This window comes from Marmota flaviventris, chromosome X (genome assembly GCF_047511675.1).
Source record: "Marmota flaviventris isolate mMarFla1 chromosome X, mMarFla1.hap1, whole genome shotgun sequence".
NCBI classification, from domain to species: Eukaryota; Metazoa; Chordata; class Mammalia; order Rodentia; family Sciuridae; genus Marmota; species Marmota flaviventris.
In genome coordinates, this window is record NC_092518.1 from 34451257 (window position 1) to 34470991 (window position 19735).

The 19735-nt window shown below is 35.9% G+C and overlaps 1 pseudogene; it reads left to right on the forward strand.

The window, feature by feature from the left end:
- The first annotated feature begins 10041 nt into the window (after positions 1 to 10041).
- On the forward strand, positions 10042 to 10220 carry LOC114086218 (U2 spliceosomal RNA; annotated as a pseudogene).
- Positions 10221 to 19735: the final 9515 nt, after the last annotated feature.

Sequence of the window (19735 nt, forward strand, 5' to 3'; positions counted from 1 at the left end):
AAAGACAACTCAAATTTTAAAGTGAGCAAAGTATTCAAATGGACATTTTTTCTAAGGAGATATAAAATGGCCAAGAGGGACTTGAAAAGATGCTCAAAATCATTAGTCATTAAGGAAATGCAAATTAAAACCACAATGAGATATTACTTCTTACCCACTTGGATGATTATAATTTTTAAAAATGGAAAATAATGAGTATTGGTGAGGATATGGAGAAATTGAAACCCTTGTACATTTGCTGATATGAATGTAAAATAGTGCAGCTGCTGTGGAAAAGAGTGGCTTTTTTTTCTCAAAAAGCTAAACATAAAATTACCACATGACCTTGCAAATGTCCAAAGCAGCATTACTCACAATAGTCAAAGGGTGGAAATTTCCCAAGTGTCTATGAATGAATAAGTAAAATGTGGTGTATACATATGTTAGAACATTATTTAGGCATAGAAAGGAATGACACATGCTATGATATAGATGAAACTTGATGACATTTTGAAAAGTGAAATAAGCTAGACACAAAAGAACAAATATCATGTGATTCCACTTACATAAAATAGCTATAATGGGCAAATTCATGGAGACAAAAAAGAGGTTAGCAGTTATAAGGAAGGAGGGGGAAGTGAAGTTAGGAATTTCTGATTACAGAGTTTCCATTTGGAGTGATGAAAAGGTTTTGGACATGGATAGAAGTAATGGTTGCACCACACTGTGAATGTATTTAATTTATCACTACTTAATTGTACACTTAAATATGGTGCCAAGCAGAGTGGTGCATGCCTATAATCCCAGTGGCTTGGGAGGCTGAGGCAGGAAAATCAGAAGTTCAAAGCCAGACGCAGCAACTTAAAGAGAGCTTAAGCAACTCAGTTGAGACCCTGTCTCAAAATAAAAAAAAAATAAAAAGGGCTGGGAATGTGGCTCAGTAGTTGAGTGTCCCTGGGTTCAATCCCTGATAACCCCCGCAAAGGTAAATTTTACATTATGGATATTTTACTAAAACAATTTTTGAAAAAAAGCAACAGAAACAATGCCCTCACCTGGGGTCTACAATCTTAATTTCTAGTATTATATTTGTATATGTTACCTTATCTGGCAAAAGGGACTTTGCAGATGGAGTTAAGATTACGGATCTTAAAATAAGGAGATTATTGATTATATGGGTGGTCCCCAGTGTAATCACAAAGGGCCTTTAAGGTGAAAGAGGCAGGCAAAAGAGTAGATCAGAGAGATGACATGGAAGAAAAAGGAGAGCCTGGAAGTATGAGGATACACCATTTCTGGCTTTGAAGATAGCAGAGTGGGGCCATCAGCCAAGGAATTCAGGAGACCTCTAGAAGCTAAAAACAGTCTTGAATTGACAGCCAGCAAGGAAATGCTGGCCCCTCAGTCCTATAACCTCAAGGAACTGAATTCTGTAAACAACTTAAATGAACAACAACAACAACAAAAAAAACTGCAAAGAAACTGAGTCTTTCTTTTTTAGAACCTGAAGAAAGGAATGAGCCTGGAAGACACCCTGAATTTAGTCTGGTTAGACCTGTGTTGGATTTACAGAACTGTAAAATAATAAATTTGTGTTAAAATTAGAGATGATATTATACAGCAGGTTATTATTATGTGATTGAACTAAAGCCAGGGCACAGATGAGGAGTTTTGCTGAATTGGTGGAAAATAAAGAGTAAAATTATCACCAACAGTGTTTAAGTAGATTTTATTTTCCCAAGATGGCCACAACAGCATCTGATTCCACATGCTCTTCTACAACGGGAACTTTTTCACATTTCCATCAGGAGGCCCATCCCCTTGAATATGGTCTGGCCTTAGTGACTTGCTTATAACCAGTGGAGTAGAATAAAGTGATATTACATGATATCTGAAAAGAACATACAGCATTTCTCTGGTTCCCTTGAAATATTTTTTCTTTACATGCTACTTCTCAGGATGGTGCCTCTTGGGAACCATGTCTCCATATTTGAGGAAGCTCAACACAGAGAAGGTATGTGTGGATGCTCTGGCTGATAGTTCCAACAGAGTCTAACCTTGTAGTCAGCCCAGCTTAAGTGCCAGACAGGTGAATGAAGATGCCTCCAAATAATCACAGCTCCCAGTCATTTGAGTCACCTCCAGAAAATCTGAGTCTGTGTGCCTCCAAATTTTAATGCCATTAACTTTGGGCATTAGATGAACAAAAATGTTAGTCAGCATTATCCAGAGAAATAGAATCAATAGGACATGTATATATATTGACAGAGATTTGTTATAAGATTATGGCTCACAAAATTATGAAGGCTGAGAATTTCTGCAATCTGCCATCTGAAAATGGAAGGCCCAAGAAAATCAGTGGTGTACTTTGAAGGTCTCAAGAGCTAGAGATAATAATATATCTTCAGTGTGAATATGAAGACTTGGGGACTAAATGCACAGAGGGCAGGAGAAGATCAATGTCCTATCCTACCAGTCAGGCAGAGGGAGCCCAAGTCCAATCTCCCTCTGCTGTTTATGTTCTTTTCAGGACCCCAGTGGATTGGATGATGCCCACTCACACTGGGGAGGGCCATCTTCTTTATTCAGTTCATCAGTTAAGATGCTGATATTTTCCCCTCACAGAAACATCCTCATAGACATACCCAGGAATAATGTTGTACCAGCTATCTGGGCATTCCATGGCCCAATCAAGTTGATACCTAAAATTAACCATTACAGGATATTTTGTTACATAACAATAGATAACCAGAATAAGTATGAAAGAAGAATAAAAAGAATTTAACAACTCCCAAAGGAGGCAGGGGAGTAAAGAGGCAAAGTCCATTCATTCCAAATTATCATGCTTCAGGGCTAGGGTAATGGTGGTCCTTATTACTCATGGTATGTGGATTACCATGGATGGAGAAGAATCAGGGAAGAAGAGAAACATGATCATCCCACCATGGAGTAGCATCAAAATGAGGGATCCCTTCTGTTTTGATGAAAGGCTTAGAATTGGACTCCCTATAGTTACTCTCAGCACTATGAGGAACACCACTGTAATTCTCAAAAGTAGTAAAGTTCCAATTTATTGCAGCAAGGATGACCCTGAGAAAGGGTTACTAGCCCACAAGAATTACTGTCAGCTAAAGAAGAGTACAGACCTGCATATTGAAGTGCCAATGAAGAATGTGTTCCAACATATTGAATTCTTATGAAAAACTGTTAAATAATGAAAACCACTACTGATGCTTGCTGCAGGCCTTTTCAAACAACCTAAATTATGACTGTTCCATAAATACAAAACTGAAAAAATTATGAGATTAAAGAATTATGTTCAGAATCAAACCATTCTCAGAGGATCCAACAAAAATGCTCTCATAGAAAGCAGCCTTAGCATTCCACAAACAGAACTGGACTAAGAAAACAAGCTGTGATACAGATTAAAATAGGAAAGCCATTAGTCAAATGGCTAGAGATTCATCATAATTGGTACCTACAACCTTGGCTACTGGAAAAATCAGGAAAAAGTATCAGGTTTAAGAAAAGACTCCTCAAAAGGAACTTCATGGAAAGCAATATTTCTTCTTTTTTAATTTAGTAAAGATTCCAACAGGTGGCCACACCTATGTTCTTTAGAACCTATGGAATCTGCATCACTGTTCATTTGAATTGCATCATTTAAGAGCACATCAAGAATATTTGGCCAAAGTCAGTGATAAAAATCAATTTAAATCCTTAGTGACTCAGCTGTGATACCTTAAATAATTTGGTCTCTTTAAATCTCTCTCCTCCCTTCCATGCTAGTTCTCTAGATTGTTTTTTTTTAACCTGTTGGACTTTTCTGTGCCTTTCTTAATATTTCATCATTGTTAACTGCAGTTGGCTTTTCATTCTGGGCTTTTTACTTTTAGGGAGCTCATCCACACATACAATGTACATGCTCCTTCTGTAATAACTACTTACTGACTCTTACATCTGCATTTGTCAGTTCTTTTTTCCTAAATCACTGTTTAATTCCACCCTTCCACTTAGCTGTTTTTCTTTTTCTTTTTCTTTCTTTCTTTTTTTTGCATAAGAACTCATTATTTGAAGTGAATGGAAAGAGTTTTAAATGGGAATGGTCATCATACCTTTTAATTTTATTCTAATTAATTTGCTTTGTAAATTCTGTTTTCAGAAATAGCATCCAAGTAAAATCCGAGTCAGCTACTTTGAATTACTCTGATCCAAATTATGAAGATTTTTAAAAGTAAATGGACATAAAAGTTACATAAAATGGACATTGTATTATAGACTCTGGAAGACAAAAATTGAAATTCTCTCCCCATTAGGACAAGAAATTTGGAGTAGATTATTGTTGGTTAAATTGGACTATATGAATGCTTGGACTTCTGTGACCTCCCTTGCGGGTGCCAGTGGGATGAGACAGAGGGAGCATCCAACAAAGAAAGCCACCTTGCCTGTTGCCACTCATGAATGTCAACCAGAACAACTTCACTCTCAGCTCTTTTTATAGTCTAAGAATTTGTTTGTACAAAGATTTCAGAGTCTAAATATTTTTTGAAAACTAGCTGATCTCTAAGACCTCTTCTAGTTCTTATATTCTGTTTCTGTCAAAGCATTGAAAAGAGGCTATAGGATGAGAACTATTAAAAAAAGCAGTTTAAATATATCTTATAATATGCCTTCACACATTAGATAAGTTCAGAAAGAAAGTGCAAAGAAAGCTTTATTATATGGTATTATGTGGCTCTGCCGATGCTCCTGATTTACAAGGGCAATAGTGCTTTTGCTTCACTAAAATTCTTTAGCAAAATAAAAGGTTCCCACATATCATAATCTCCTCTAAAGGCTTTTTTGAGCTTTGAATAACTAGACCTTGAAGGCTTAACAATTGGTGCAGCAGGTGCTGTTGATGTCCACATGTATTCTTGCATTTACTGTGCCCACAGCTTCTTGTCATAAGCACTTGCAACTCTCTGCCTGAGAGCTTCCCCTGGCACAAAAGCACGTTTTATCTCTGTACATGGAAGACTGGGAAGTTAGTACCACCACAATTAGCACTCAAATAATGAAGGATAGGAGTTGGTGGAAAAATATACTAGATTCATCAACCCTTGGGTAGAACAATTCTGAGGCATGTTCTATGGAGTCACTCAGAGATCCCTAATATGGGTAAATGCTAATTACTCATTAAAATAACTTTATTAACCCTCCCTGTATTGTCTACTTTCCATTCCCTGTTTCTTCTATGATTCTTCTTGGTATCATCTCCAAAATAAACTACTCCCAATTAAACTGCTTGCATTCATGTTCTTTTCTCAGGATCTGCTTCTGATGGGAGGTGGGAACCCAAGTGTATCATTCAGGGTCCAATCAGGAGACAGAAATCCCACAAGTTATTTTAACAGAGAGAATTTAATACAAAAATTCTTAACTACATATCAAGTTGTTAACTTGGTATCTATATTATTTTCCTGGGGCTACTGTAATATAGTGAAATAGGATTATACACAGAAATGTATTGTCTCACAGTTCTGGGAGCCAGAAGTCTGAAATCAAAGTGTCAGCAGAATTTGTTCCTTCTGAAAGCTATAAGGGAGAACCTGTTCCAGGCCCTTCTCCTAACTTCTGGTAGCTGCAGACTTTCCTTGGCTTGTAGATGGTATTCTCTTTGTGTCTTCACATTGTCCTCCTTCTGTATATATCTGTTCTGGTGTCTCAATTTCTGCTTTTTAAAGGACACCAGTCAAATTGAACTAGGGCCTATCCTAATGACTCAATCTACAAAGATCCTACTTCCAAATTAAGGTTTCATTCACAGGTCCTGAGGACCAGGACTTCAACATTTGGGGGGGGAAGTGAACCCAATTCAACCCATAATAATACTTGAAAATGTAAAAAAATGAAACTAATGTATCATGTAGATAGCAACTTTGAGATAGAGCTACCACCCTTAGAGCCGAGGGAAAAAAGGAAGAGATTGAAATTATTTAAATTTAGAGGCCTGGAAGAGGGACTCATGAGGCTGAAATGCAGACACTTGAGGAAGGAACACCAGTTTGCTAGTGCTGGTATCTTGATGCTGAGAGGAGGCCTCATCATGGTCTGAATCTGGACTCCAGAGGAAGAGGTGGTGCCGGTGTCCTAGGGTTAGGGCATGATAACATTATTTCTGCAAGTGTTGAAAAAACTGTAAACTGGATGCAGCTACTGCTATAGGAAAGGACTGCCACTGAAGAGATGAGGAAGTGAGGTGGGGGTGACTCTCATAGGATCAAGAAGCAGATGGGAAATCCTAAGAAACAAAGAGGGAGTAAACAGGAAGACGCATGTTCATTCTTCCTCCCCAGGCCTTGCAATCTACTAGGGAGCAGCTAAAAAGCAGAAATGTGGCTTGGAGAATCCTCCTAGCATTAAAAAACAAAGTATTGAGTCTGGGTTTGGTGCTGAGAGAGAATACTTTAATTATTGGCACACCAACATTAGGCATTCAGGAAACTTAGAAAAGCAAGATTTCAGAGGTATTATGGTCTGAATTAGAATAAGATATCCCATGCTTATATAATCATGTCAAAATGGATTCTACTGTTATGTATATCTAAAAAGAACCAATGGAAAAAATTTTAATTATCCCAATGAAAGTAAAGATTAGACCTAAGAACATCAGCATGGGTGCTTGATTAATAGCAGTTCATGAGGCAGTATCTGATTAAGAAAGAAACACCCTATGTAGAGGTGTGGCAATAAAATAATGTGATTGAATTTTTAACAACATGTTAGAACTTCAGCATACAAATGAGGACAGTTATTTTCAAAGTAGTTTCATTGAGGTTTTTTTTTTTTTTTTCAGATCATTCTTCAATCTGGCCATGTCTCAAACAGTGGTTGAAACTCCTTTTTAAGTCTATGGTTTGCAGTTTTGATTCAATCCATGTTATCATTTATTTGTCTTTTGAGGGTGAATTAATCTTTTGCAAACAACTTGTCATCCCAGGCTAAACATAGTAAATAAAATTATATATTTGGTTTGATTTCACTTTTGGTGAGGACTGATGGTTTTAGGGGCAATGTGTGAAAAGCAAGGCATAATTTGTCTAAAGATGGTATATGGCTGGTGGTCTCTGATGCCATAATTCTCAACTTGTCAATAAAATTATCATGAACATGGGAAAAGATGAAAGTTTGCAACAACAAAGAAAATCAAGGCTATCATTTTGTTACTTGCCAACTTCATAGAATTTCACTTAATCATAAGGTGATATACTTGTTAAAAAAACAATTTTTATCTACTGGTGTTTTTTGTTAATTACAAAAAAAATCTGCCAATGTAATAAAGGAGGTTATTTCATGCTTCTTTCACTGTCTATTCTGTGGTTCAGAATAATCAAGTCTGGGCCTATCAGAAAACATGGCAGTCATATGCTTACTAGTGGGGAACTTTTTATGAGACATCCACAGCATCCTTCCTTGTTTATCTTCTTTTCTATTAGAAATAATCTCTTATATTTAGTAGAGATAAGAAATCTTTCAGAAAACTATTGGGAAGAAAGTAGAGTGAGGATTGACAATATCTCTTTGTAGTTGAAGAGACCAGAAAAACCTTTATGCTGTTGGTTATAGATTTCCATGTTCTTTATTGACTTACTTAAAACATAATAAAACCAAGCTCTAGGATGGGAGAAGTTCCTGACTTAGCACATCAAATGTGCCAAAATGATTATCTTCTTGGTACTGAAAATTGGAAGGAGGGCAATGCACGTCAACACAATTGAACTCTCAGAAGGTGAACTGAGGAATACCTAGGGGAAAACAAGACCAACCAAAGTCTGTCTGTTGGGAAGAACTAGCCAGACTAGATCTCTTTTCATTTTGGGGATGAGCAAATAGAAAAAGTTACACAGGGGGACTATAAAATACTATAGAACAGGAGAAAAAGAACCCTGAAGACTCAGGAGAATAATGCAACTGTGAAAATGATATACTATTAAAACCAATAGAGAATTATACCTTTAAGGCTACAAGAAAGTGTGACTTTTATGAAAGAGGAGCTGAAGCCTTAGGGAAACTAGTAGCAGAAATGGAAACAGCTGAAGGAGAAAATAACAGGGAAATAGTCGAACTAAAGAAAACAGTAAAAAAAACAAAGCCAGGGAGAATTAAAAATGCAATAGCAAAATAAAAAATCCTTCCTAGGACAGAAACATACAGAATTTACACTAAAAAAATTGAATTGGCAATGCAGAAAATAAACACTTCCCCAGAATGTGGGGAAAAAATTAAAAAAGGTAAAAAGGCTTGAGTAAGGAGAACAATTATCAAACCTAAAAATTATAGACATAACAAAGAAAGATAACCATATGACCCTAACACAAGCAATAACCAGACATATTTTAAAAAGTGACCATGAGTAGAAAATAAATATCCAATTGTGCAGATTGAAAGAGCCCATAAAATTAAAATAAATTCCCATGTAGTCATATTTTGAATCACAAGAATTTAAATATATTCTATAGGTAACAAGACAATTAACTAGCTTACTTATAAGGAAGTAGAAATCAGGTCAATCCTAGTGTTTTCCACTAGAGTAAATGCTTAAAGACTAAAGAGCAATGACCACAATTTTTGAAGAGAAAAAGATTTGATTCAAGTAGTTAATTTTCATTTATGAATGAAGGCAACATAAAGACTCATGTCACTTCTTGAACAACTTAAAGATGTATTCTGTGTAAATATTTACAATGTAGATTACAAAAGTTTATGTATTCATATTCATTAAATGAACATTAATTATTATTAAAGTTATATAACTGCCAATATATATTTAAACTTAGAATATAGAATAGCAAGTGAGAGTAAATTAAGTGGAAAATACAAAAGACATCATAATATAACTGTTTTTATTTTGGTACTGAGGATTGAACCCAGGGGTGCTTAACACTGAGCCACATCCCCAGCCCTTTTTTATGTTTTATTTAGAGACAGGGCCTCACTGAGTTGCTTAGTGCCTCATTAAGTTTCTGAGACTGGATTTGAACTTGTGATCTTCCTGCCTCAGCCTTCCAAGCTGCTGGGATTATAGGAGTGTACCACCATGCCCGGTTCATAACATCATTTTAATCTAGAAAACCAGACTACTGGGTTAAAGACTAGCCTTTAGAAATTAAATATTCTCCTTGATATAAACAAAAATAATGTTTATTTTTCTAATTGACCAAATGAAACAACATGTAAAAAAATGTGTAGAATATATGTGACATTAAAGAAATAACAAGAATGTGAAAAATGGTGTAAAACAAGGTGTTTTAGTCAGCTTTCTTCACTGCTGTGACTAAAAGAACCCAACCTGAACAACTGTAGAGGAGTAAAAGTTTATTTGTGAGCTCATGATTTCATAGGTCTCAATCCATAGGCAATAGACTCAATTCCTTGGGGCTCATGGCACAAAAGTGTGGCAGAGGGAAGCAGCTCACATGTTGGTCAGAAAGCAGGGGACAGGGAAGTGGAAGGAATCCACTCTCCAGATACAAAATATATATCCCATAGTCATGCCCTTAATGAACCACTTCCTCTAGCCTGTCTCCAGTTATCATTCAGTTAATCTCATTAGGGATTAATTCACGGATTAGGTTAAGGCTATAACCCAATCATTTCTTCACTGAACCTTCTTGCATTGTCTCACATGTGAGCTTTTAGGGCACACCTCTCATCCAAACCATAACACAAGGAAACATCATTTATAACAATAAATGTAAATTGTTAAACTACTTATTAAAACAAAACTAATATCTGGTTAAATTATATTATAAAATATGTGTTATTACTTATAAGAGCAAAAGACACTGAATCTTAAAAAGTAAAAAAAAAAAAAATCCTTTGGAAAAAATCCCATGGCACATACCTGTAATTCCAGCAACCCAGGAGGCTGAGATAGAAGTTTGAGGCCAGCCTCAGCAATTTAGCAAAACTCAGTGAAAATATCAGCAGTAGAGTGCCTCTAGGCTCAATCCCCAGTACCACACACAAAAAAAAGATAATTTTTTTTCTTTGTTTGTAATGTAAACAAAATGAAAGCAGATTGCTTACTGGCCTTTTGGCTAAGATCAAGTGTAGTATCTGTTCTTATCAGTTTAATATCTATCCAAGGATAATATATTAAGTGGATTTTTGGAGCAGGGAGATGGAATAGGAGCTTGCTTCATCCACTCCACACATTGACCTGGCATTGCAGTACCTCCAGGAACAGTGCATTAAAAAAGGAAAGAAGAAGTGGTAATGTTTCAGGCAAAGCAGATTTCAAAATTCAAGGCAAAAAGCATTATGCAGAGCAAATATATAACAATTATAAACTTTATAGATTGAATTACTTAGTATCAATATTACAAAGCAAAAGCTGTCATGAACTCATTGATAAATTTATACAAATCTAATACCTGTGAGGACTTTTGATGCAACTCTATCAGATAAAACATAAAAACAAAACGATATGTAGAATTTGAATAGTATAAACAATAAAATTATTCTAATAAAAATATTAAACTTTGTACCTTACAGAGAATTATTTTCTTTCCGATTAGTCATACCACAATTACAAAAATGATTTTACTAGACCTCAAAGAAAACTTCGATATATTTCAAAAAGTAGAAATCATGCATGTTATGCATTTGAGTATAATCCAAGAAAACCATAAAATAATTATAATTGAATTAACCCCCAAACATTTAGAATTTAATGCTGTTCTGTTACATCACTCTTACTTCATAGAATAAATAAAGCTATAATTTATGGATTGAGAACAATCTACCCTAGAGAATATAGCTACAGCTATACTCAGAGTGCAATTAATAATTTTGTTTTTAATATTAATACGATAAATGAACAATCAATTGATGAATTTAGGAGTCTCCACTAGAATATATCTCTTCTACTCATGTTTCATTCAGTCCTTCTTAGAGGAGAAGGTAACTTACTTGAGTAGTGATTTGGCAGAAAAAATTGAGCATACTTATCTAGTCCTTCATGGGTGCTCTCTTTTGGAGGCTCCCTGTCCATAAGATGCACATAATTTCTGAAAGTTGTTGCTACTATGGTGCAAACTTGTTGCTGTCCAGTTAGGGCCTAAATCTGTCTCACTCAGTCCACTTGGATGCAGTTCTGAAAAGAGTTTCTTAAATCAGGTTTATTAGCAATAAAAATAGCATATTCATTTCCACCTATTTCCTATGCCTTATTTATTCATTGGTTTAAATCTGGAAGGGGAAGAGAAACAGTAGATTTGAAAATCCTGAATCAGTTTCTTTGGCAGAACAAATAGTGAAATTGTCAAATCTCTTGAAAAAAAACACAACTTGTTCCCTTTAAAAACATTTGTAGAATACCTACTATGTACCAGGCACTGTGTTATGAGCTAGGGACAAAGTGGTAAACAAGATAGACATAGTCCTTGTCCTCATGGAGATTTTAGTCTGATGAAATAACACAGAGAAATAAACAGTCAATGTTTTCAATTATCCCACAATATACTATGATAGATCCAATGTTGCGAACAAGTCATTTTTTTAAGGGGGGGCGGTCCTGGAGATTGAACTCAGGAGCACTCAACCACTGAGCCACATCCCCAGCCCTATTTTGTATTTTATTTAGAGACAGGGTCTCACTGAGTTGCTTAGCGCCTCACTTTTGCTGAGGCTGGCTTTGAACCTGGGATCCTCCCTCCTCAGCCTCCCGAGTTGCTGGGATTACAAGCGTGTGCCACCATGCCTGGCATGAAGAAGTCATTTTTGAGAATGAAAAAAAAAATCTCACTATTCCAAGAGTACAGGGTTTGAAGGACTGACTGGTGAGAAATGAATTGGGAAACCGTTAGCAGGGGCCTGATCATACAGTACCTTTTAAGCCCAGGGAATATGAAATTTATCTTAAGTACAAAGAAATTGGGATCCATTACAAGGTTTTAAGTAGGGGAGGCTTAGAATCAGCTTTTCATTTGGGGAAAATTACTGTGATCTCAATATGGAAAATAGTTTGGAGAGGGCAAAACTAGAATTTATAGACTGTTGCAATAATCAATTTGGGAGTGTACCTCACCAAGCTGTCCATCTTTTCCTGTCCCTGTTGTCAATTGTCTAGAACTTCTGGGTAGTTGACAGTGAAAATAGAAAAAAGGTGGGTGGATTGGGGAGATCTAAACATGGTAGACATTTTCGGACCTTGTCACTGGTTAGAGTGAGGGATAGAGAAGAGTCACAGATGATGCCAAGCTTTCTGGCTTCAACAACTGCTCATATAAGGGGAGTGCAAGATGAAAAGTATCAGAGGGCATTAAACTTGTTATGTTTCCTACCTATAGGGATTGTGTGTACTCCTGATGTCCACTAGAGAAATCTGTTTGGAAGAAAGTAGATTAAACACACTTGGGAATAGAAGATTCATTAATATATAATATCCCAATTTTAGAGATGTTTGATTCTAATTCCTTTAAAAATTTGGGTTTCACAGACAGAAATGCTGAATCACAGTGCAAGTGACCCAGGCTATCTTGCTGTAAATCATTTTTTTCCTGGAAAAATAAGTGGGTGTAAGCTTTAAAGCTTAATTAGTGTACAGTATGGAGGAATGAGTCATGATAAGTTAGAAATCTTTTCTTCTGTTTGGGGCACACCTACCTAATATTCAGGCTGATGTAGGCATAAGCACATTACTCCAAGGAAAACATCTGAGTAGTCCCTGATTCTCCATCTTCCTTACAACAACCAGAAAACCCCTTCCTCTTACCCCTTTCGCTCCCTCCCTTGAACTTGGTGGTTGAAACAATAGAGATAAGTTGTTAGATGGTAATAAAAAATAAAGTCTTGAGAGATTTCTAGGGATGGTATTACTAGGAACAAATATTATGTGCCCCACCCTGATTGCCAAGGACCTTGTTCAGCAATTTATCAACCCTATCAGGAAAGGAACAGTGGTGGTGCCACGGAAAGGCAGGTGTTTTAGTCAGCTTTTTTTTTTTCCCCTGCTGTGACCAAAAGACCTGACAAGAACAGTTTTAGAGGAGGAAAAATTTATTTTGGGGGTTCATGGCTTTAGAGATCTCAGTCCATAGAGAGCCAGCTCCTTTCCTGGGGATGGCAGAAGGGTGTGGCAGAGGAAAGCAACTCAGGATATCATATTAGGAAGCAGAGAGAGAGAGAGAGAGATCCACTCAACAAGGACAAAATATGTACCTCAAAGGCACACCCCCAGGAATCCGCCTCCTCCAGTCACAGTCTTCCTGTCTATAGTTACCCCCACCCCATTATTCTCTATTAGAGGATTAATGCACAGATTAAGCTAAAAGATCTACCCATCTAATAATTTCACTTCTAAACTTTCTTGCATTGTCTCACACATGAGTTTTTGGGGGACCCCCTAATATTTAAATCATAATAGCCACATTGAAGATTTCAAATTTTATTCTATAAGCAACAGAGAGCCATAGAGAATTTTAAGCAAGGGAATAAACCATACAGATGTTTGGTGAAGAACATTCCAGTGAGGAAAAAACAAGAGTGAAGTCCTTGAAGTTGGAATGTCCTTGGAACTATACTTGCAAGAAGGCAAGTATAGTTGAAAATCAGAATGAGGGAGATAGTATTAGGTGATGAGTTTAGAGATTTGGCAGGGGCCAGATCACATAGAGTCTTGGGTACCATGATATGAGCACTGGATTTTAAGTCCATCCAGCATGAGTATGACATGATATGAGTTAGGGCTGAAAATATCACTGGCTACCATGTGCACTATATGAGTGCAAGAGTGGAAACAAGAAAGCAGTTAGAAGACTTTTGTAGGAGTCAAGGGCAGAATTGATGATGGGTTGGGCTAGGGAGTTATTGACAAATTCATAATCATGTATCTACCAATATGGTCACAGCATAAAATAGTTCCTTAATTCCAAAAATTTTAGTCACACCATTCCTCCATCTCCTCATCCCTTCAGCTCCAACCATAGGCCTGGTTTTAATATCTATAGCTTTGTAGTTTGCAAAATGTCACATAAATGGAATCATATAATTTGTAACCTTTTGTGTCTGGCTTCCTTCACTAAAGCAAAATGCATTTGATATTCATCCATGATGTTATGTGAATCAATAGTTAATTTCTTTATATTGTTGAGTTAAATTCCATTGTATGGATATGCCATAGTTTGTTTTTTTTCATTTGCCAACTGAAGGATATTTGGGTTATTTCCAGTTTTGGATGATTATAGATAAACACTTGTGTGAAGGTTTTTGTATGAACATAAGTCTTTATTTCTTGGGTATAAATATATGGGGCTTGAAAAAATATTTGGCATATTTAGATTTTCTAAGAAACTGTCAAGCTGCTTTTACTAACAGTTCTACCATTTTGCATTCTTGCCAGCAATAGAAGAGAGTTCTAGTTGCTCTGCAACCTCATTAGTATTTGCTGTTGTCAATGTTCTTTTAAATTTTATTTTAGCCATTGTAGTGGATATGGAGTGGTATCTTATTGTGGTTTCAATTTTTATTGTCCTATCAACCAAAGCTATTGAGCAAAGTAGAACCAGATTTATTGATGCAACGGAGGTAGGATTTGAAGGAGAATGAAGAGTTAAGGATGATTTCAAGGTCTTTGGTTGAAATAAAATAACAATAAAAGAAGTGGATTCAGAAACAGAGATAATCTGACAAGATTTCAGAGACTCAGGAAAAGCTCAGAAATAGTTACTAGGAAAGAGAAAATTGGTGTTGTTATTGGGCAAAGGAAAAGTGATAGTACACTCCTATCCCATATGCCCATCAGGAGCTGCAGATGACATTTATTCAGAGCAAATAGAACTGAAGATGATTAAAGAACTTTTATGGTTGGTGTGTGGGTGGAAAATGAAAGGTGTCACCCTTGAGGAAATACATGTCAGTCTGGGAAAAGCAGGCTCCTGTTAACATCTCAGGGATGTGATTCACTGTGGAAGACTGAAACCTGTTTTATAGCCTGGGTGGGTGGTGGCTGGGGCTGAGTTGTTTTCACTGACACTGTAGAGAAAAGTTGATGGATGGAATAATGGAATCTGGTACCTGGAAATAGTGGACCATGATGTCATCTTGAATAAGCACATCTAAGGAAATGGTTACACTGGTCCACACTATGCAGAATCACAGGAAAGGAACTTACTGTTCTTCCTTACCAAGCAAAGGAACTTACCAGAAACACTTTGACTTGGGTTCTCCATCTGGTGTCTTAGAGGGACCCAGGATGAATTGTTGGTTATCTCTATTTCAGATATAGGTTATGGTCATTTAAGAAACTATAAAAAAGAGATTGTTTGGGAGCCTGTGACACTGGTGTCATGATGACAAATTCCAATCAAAGAAGATTGAAATATCTTCCCACTTTGTTTCTGGGATGATTCATTGCCTGATTTCTAATTCTACTTTGGCTTCTTCATCAATTCTCTTTAGTTTTCTACCTTCATTTGTATCTATTTATCTTAATAACAAAAATAGCTTTATTGTTTTGATTTTTGCTTTTGAAAATTTAAGGAATTTAGAAAAATGTGTGGAAGAAAGTAAAAATTTTATGAATTCTTCCCATCCCAGGATCCTTACCACTAAATGTTTTAGAAGACCATCTTTTCATATTGATGCATACATATTCACATTCACATACACATTCACATTTTTATTTAAGTGAGAAATTATCATACATGCTAATTTTAAAAAAGAATAAACAACTTTTTAAAAAGTGTATTTTAAAATTTTTATTGACATTTTCACCTCCCATTGACACTCCTAGTAACCAATGCAAATTAGCTATTGTTTAATTTTACAGACTTTTCCCCACAATACACACATACACACACGTTATTATTAAGAACTGTTTAACACAAATGGAATCTAGGTATAGAAGGAATATACCTCAACATAATAAAGGCTTATAACACAGGCTCACAGATAACCTAACACTCAATGGTGAAAAGTTAAGAGTTTGTCTTCTCTGAATAAGAACAAGAACAAGACGGAAGCTTAGTCTTACCACTTTTCTTCAACATAGAACTAGAAGTCCTAGCTAAAGCAATTAGGCAAGAAAAGCAAATAAGGTCATCCAAATCAGAAAGGAAGAAGTTGTCTTTGTTTGCAAGTAACATGACTCCACCAAAAAACTATTATAACTTCTTATATGAATTCAGTGAGGTAGTAGTATACAAAAATCAGTAACATTTTTATACACTAATAACAAACTGAACATATTTTAAATACATAGATTGTAGTATGTGAACCATATATCAATGGAGCTGGTATAAAATTTTATTTTAATGTCCATCTTATAGGGTATAACATGCGTAATTGACATATTACTGTTTACCTTAAATGAATGCTTTTATTATTTCCTGAGCAATGTAAAAATCTTTATAACTCTTTTTAATTCCATGTATTTTGTTTTCCTTCACCTTTTTGTTACTGATGTTACTATTTAATTCTTTGTGTATTTTAAATATTATAAAAATATATTCAAGTATTATTTAAAACCCTAAAGAAAGTATATTCATTTAGATTTAGTCATATATTTATCATGCCAATTGTTTTCTGTTCTTTCTCACATTATTTTCCTTCCATCTAGGGTCATTCTCCTTTAACCTGAAGAACTACCTTTAATATTTCTTTTGTTGGTGGTTTACTATCTTTTATTCATTAGAACATTAATTTTACTTTTATTTTGAAATAGTTTCACTGAGTGTATAATTCTGTGTTGGTACTTTTCAAGCATTTTAAAGTTGTCATTTCCAGCCAGGTGTGCCAGTGCATGCCTGTAATCCCAGTGACTTGGGAGGCTGAGACAGGAGGATCAAAAGTTTGAAACTAACCTCAGCAGTTTAGTGAGGCCCTAAGCAACTTAGCAAGACCTCTGTCTCAAAATAAAACATAAAAAAGGACTGGGGATATAGCTCAGTGGTTAAGTGCCCCTGGATCCAATCCCCAGCACCAAAACCAAAACAAAAACAACAAAAAAAGAAGTAATTTCCCTGGTCTGCTGGCATCCATGGTTTCTTTTGAAAAAATAGTTGTTGTTATTGGTATTGCTGTTTGGTAGTAATAGTATTGTTATTTTGGTAGTAGCTTTCAATGTCTTTTCTTTGCACTGGGGCTTTAGGAGCTTTATTATGAGGTTGCTTTGTATTTATCCTGCTATGATTCCATAGAGATTCTTGAATTTATATAAATTTAGAAAATATTTCTTCAATCATTGTTTTTGTTTTCTCCATTTTTCTGGGCAGTCAATTAATTACATATCTTAGATCCTTCAATTCTGTCCTAAATTGCATTTTCCATCTTTATATTTCTTCTCAATTATGGATATCTTTGCTTGACATCTATTCCAGTCTATGAATTTTCTCTTCTGCTAGTGAATATATCTATTGTATTCTTAATTTCAGTAAAAGTGCTTTTCAGTTATAGAATTCCATTTAGATAGTTACGTATATATGTGTGCATATATCTACATATACATACACATAAGATTTCAGTCTTCTAGTGAAATTCTTAATTTGCTTTATAAAATGTATTATTTACATATGTTTTCTCTCATGAGTAAGCTACACAGGAAAAAGGAAAACAAAGGTATAAGGTGAGATTTCATGAAACTTTAAGGGAAATGTAGAGGAGGGAAGTACATACTGGGGAATAATATTTGCCAATATTGGCCAAATTATATTGATATATCATGTGCATGTGTGAATATGTAACAATGAATCCCATCATTATATATAATTATAATGCACCAACAAAAATGAAAAAATGTATTCGTCATAGTTATTTTAAATCCTTTGTCTGGAAATGCCAGTATTTGAATCACATATTTATTTAATTTAATTCTCTGGCCCTTCTCTTGATTTAAAAAAATTCATTTCTTTTTTTTAGTTGTAGATAGACACAATACCTTTATTTTATTTATTTATTTTATGTGGTGCTGAGGATTGAACCCAGTGCCTCATGTGTGCTAGGCAAGCACTTTTCCACTGAGCCACAACCCCAGCACTCTTCTCTTGACTTTTAAGTCATTCATTCATGTTTTTTGACATGCCAAGAAATTCCTTTTCATTGGATAAAGGACATTTTGTATGAAAAATTGTAGACACTTCAATTGACATTAATTTTCTCCTGGCAGGTAAAAAACAGCACTGGAGGATCACCTTGATCCAATTGATGCCAGGTGTCAGCTTTTGTCATGGCTGGTCTATTTTCAGTTTGTTCTTATTAGTAGTATCCCACCCTTACTCTTAGGGATTTTCCCTTCTGGTGTCTCAGTTTAAAGCCCTGTATACTTACAAGGGCAACCCTGCTTTGTTGACATTGAACTTCATTGTCTGATTTCCTAGCGCTCTGAAGTCCTTTATTAGCTCTTTGGCCTCCCAGATATTGCTTTCTTACTGATTTCTGGGACTCTCACCTTGAGTAGGCACACAGTGTAGGAATCAGTAACTATCTTAAGGTGAGATTGATTTTAGAATTTTTTGGTTACTTCCTTGCTTCTGTCTGAGTTCTGGTCTATTTGACAACATCAAATTTTAATTTTTTTCCCCTGAAATCCAAAAATATTTCTACAAGCCTTTGACCATTGCTTTCTGGTGGTCCTCTTTTCTCAGTGCAGTAAACTAGCAAATGTCCTAAAGGAAAAGTCAGAGGCAAATGTGAAGCAGGCCTCAATGTATTTCCCAGCTCTGAAATATTCACTCTTGGAATCTTGCCTGCCTTGTTGTGCTCCAATGACTTCATACTTTACACATTCCCCAGCTTTTATAATGGTTCTTGGCAGGGAGATTCTGAGACAAGTTGCTTGTTTGCAGCTGGAAGCTGAAGTCCCTTTCATTGTGTTTTGCAATAGGTTTCTCTCTTAATGTTTCATACTATCAATTTGGGTCTCAGAAGTGGCCATTTTCTCTTTCATTTCATGAGCTGATTTTTTTTAAGTGAAAAAATCACATTTTTGGGTTTCAGAAAACTGTTGGACCATCATTAGGTGTTCCTTCTTTTTCTCCATGTTGTTACTGGTGTCCTTTAGTAATTCTTTTTCAGTATTGCACTTCCTCTCTGGAAAACTGTTTGCCCTCTCTAGAGATACCAGGATGGAGCCACACTGGTCATTGTCTTTTCAGATTGAAAGACAAAATTCCTGTAACCTTTCTGGTGGGGGGGGGGGGACTAATTTTCAGATGCAGTTTCTCACAAGTCCTTCCTGGACTATTTTCTATGGCTTTCACTATACTACTCTGGGGTGGGGAACCTTGTGAGATTTTTAAGGAAAAAAACATCTCCAAGAACTGAAAAGCTCTAGTTCTCACTCCCAGAATTTTTCACTATGGGAATTTCCCAGACTCTACTTTGGTCTGGAGAGAAACAAAGTTCTATGGAAGCTCCTTCTTCAGGACCCCATGGTGTCTTTACTAAGCCTTCATTATAGTCTTTAGCTTCCCCCTGCTCACTGGCCCTGTGGCTTTTCCTGTGAAGGGGAGGTAAGAGGTATTTGGATTGGCATTGTGAGGCATTAGGCAGCAGGGGTGCATATTTCTGCTGACATCTTCCCAGAATCCTTTTTAACCTTTTTTCCACCTCTGAATTTAGGTGGTACCTACCAAAAAAACTAGGTCAAGGCTATTGGTGCATAGAAAAGCAAGTGAGCTGAGAATCTGCACAGTGTTGAACATTGCTTAGGTTAAGGCATTCAAGAATCAATCTGTCATCATTAGCAAACAAGCTAAAATATACTTGGATGAAA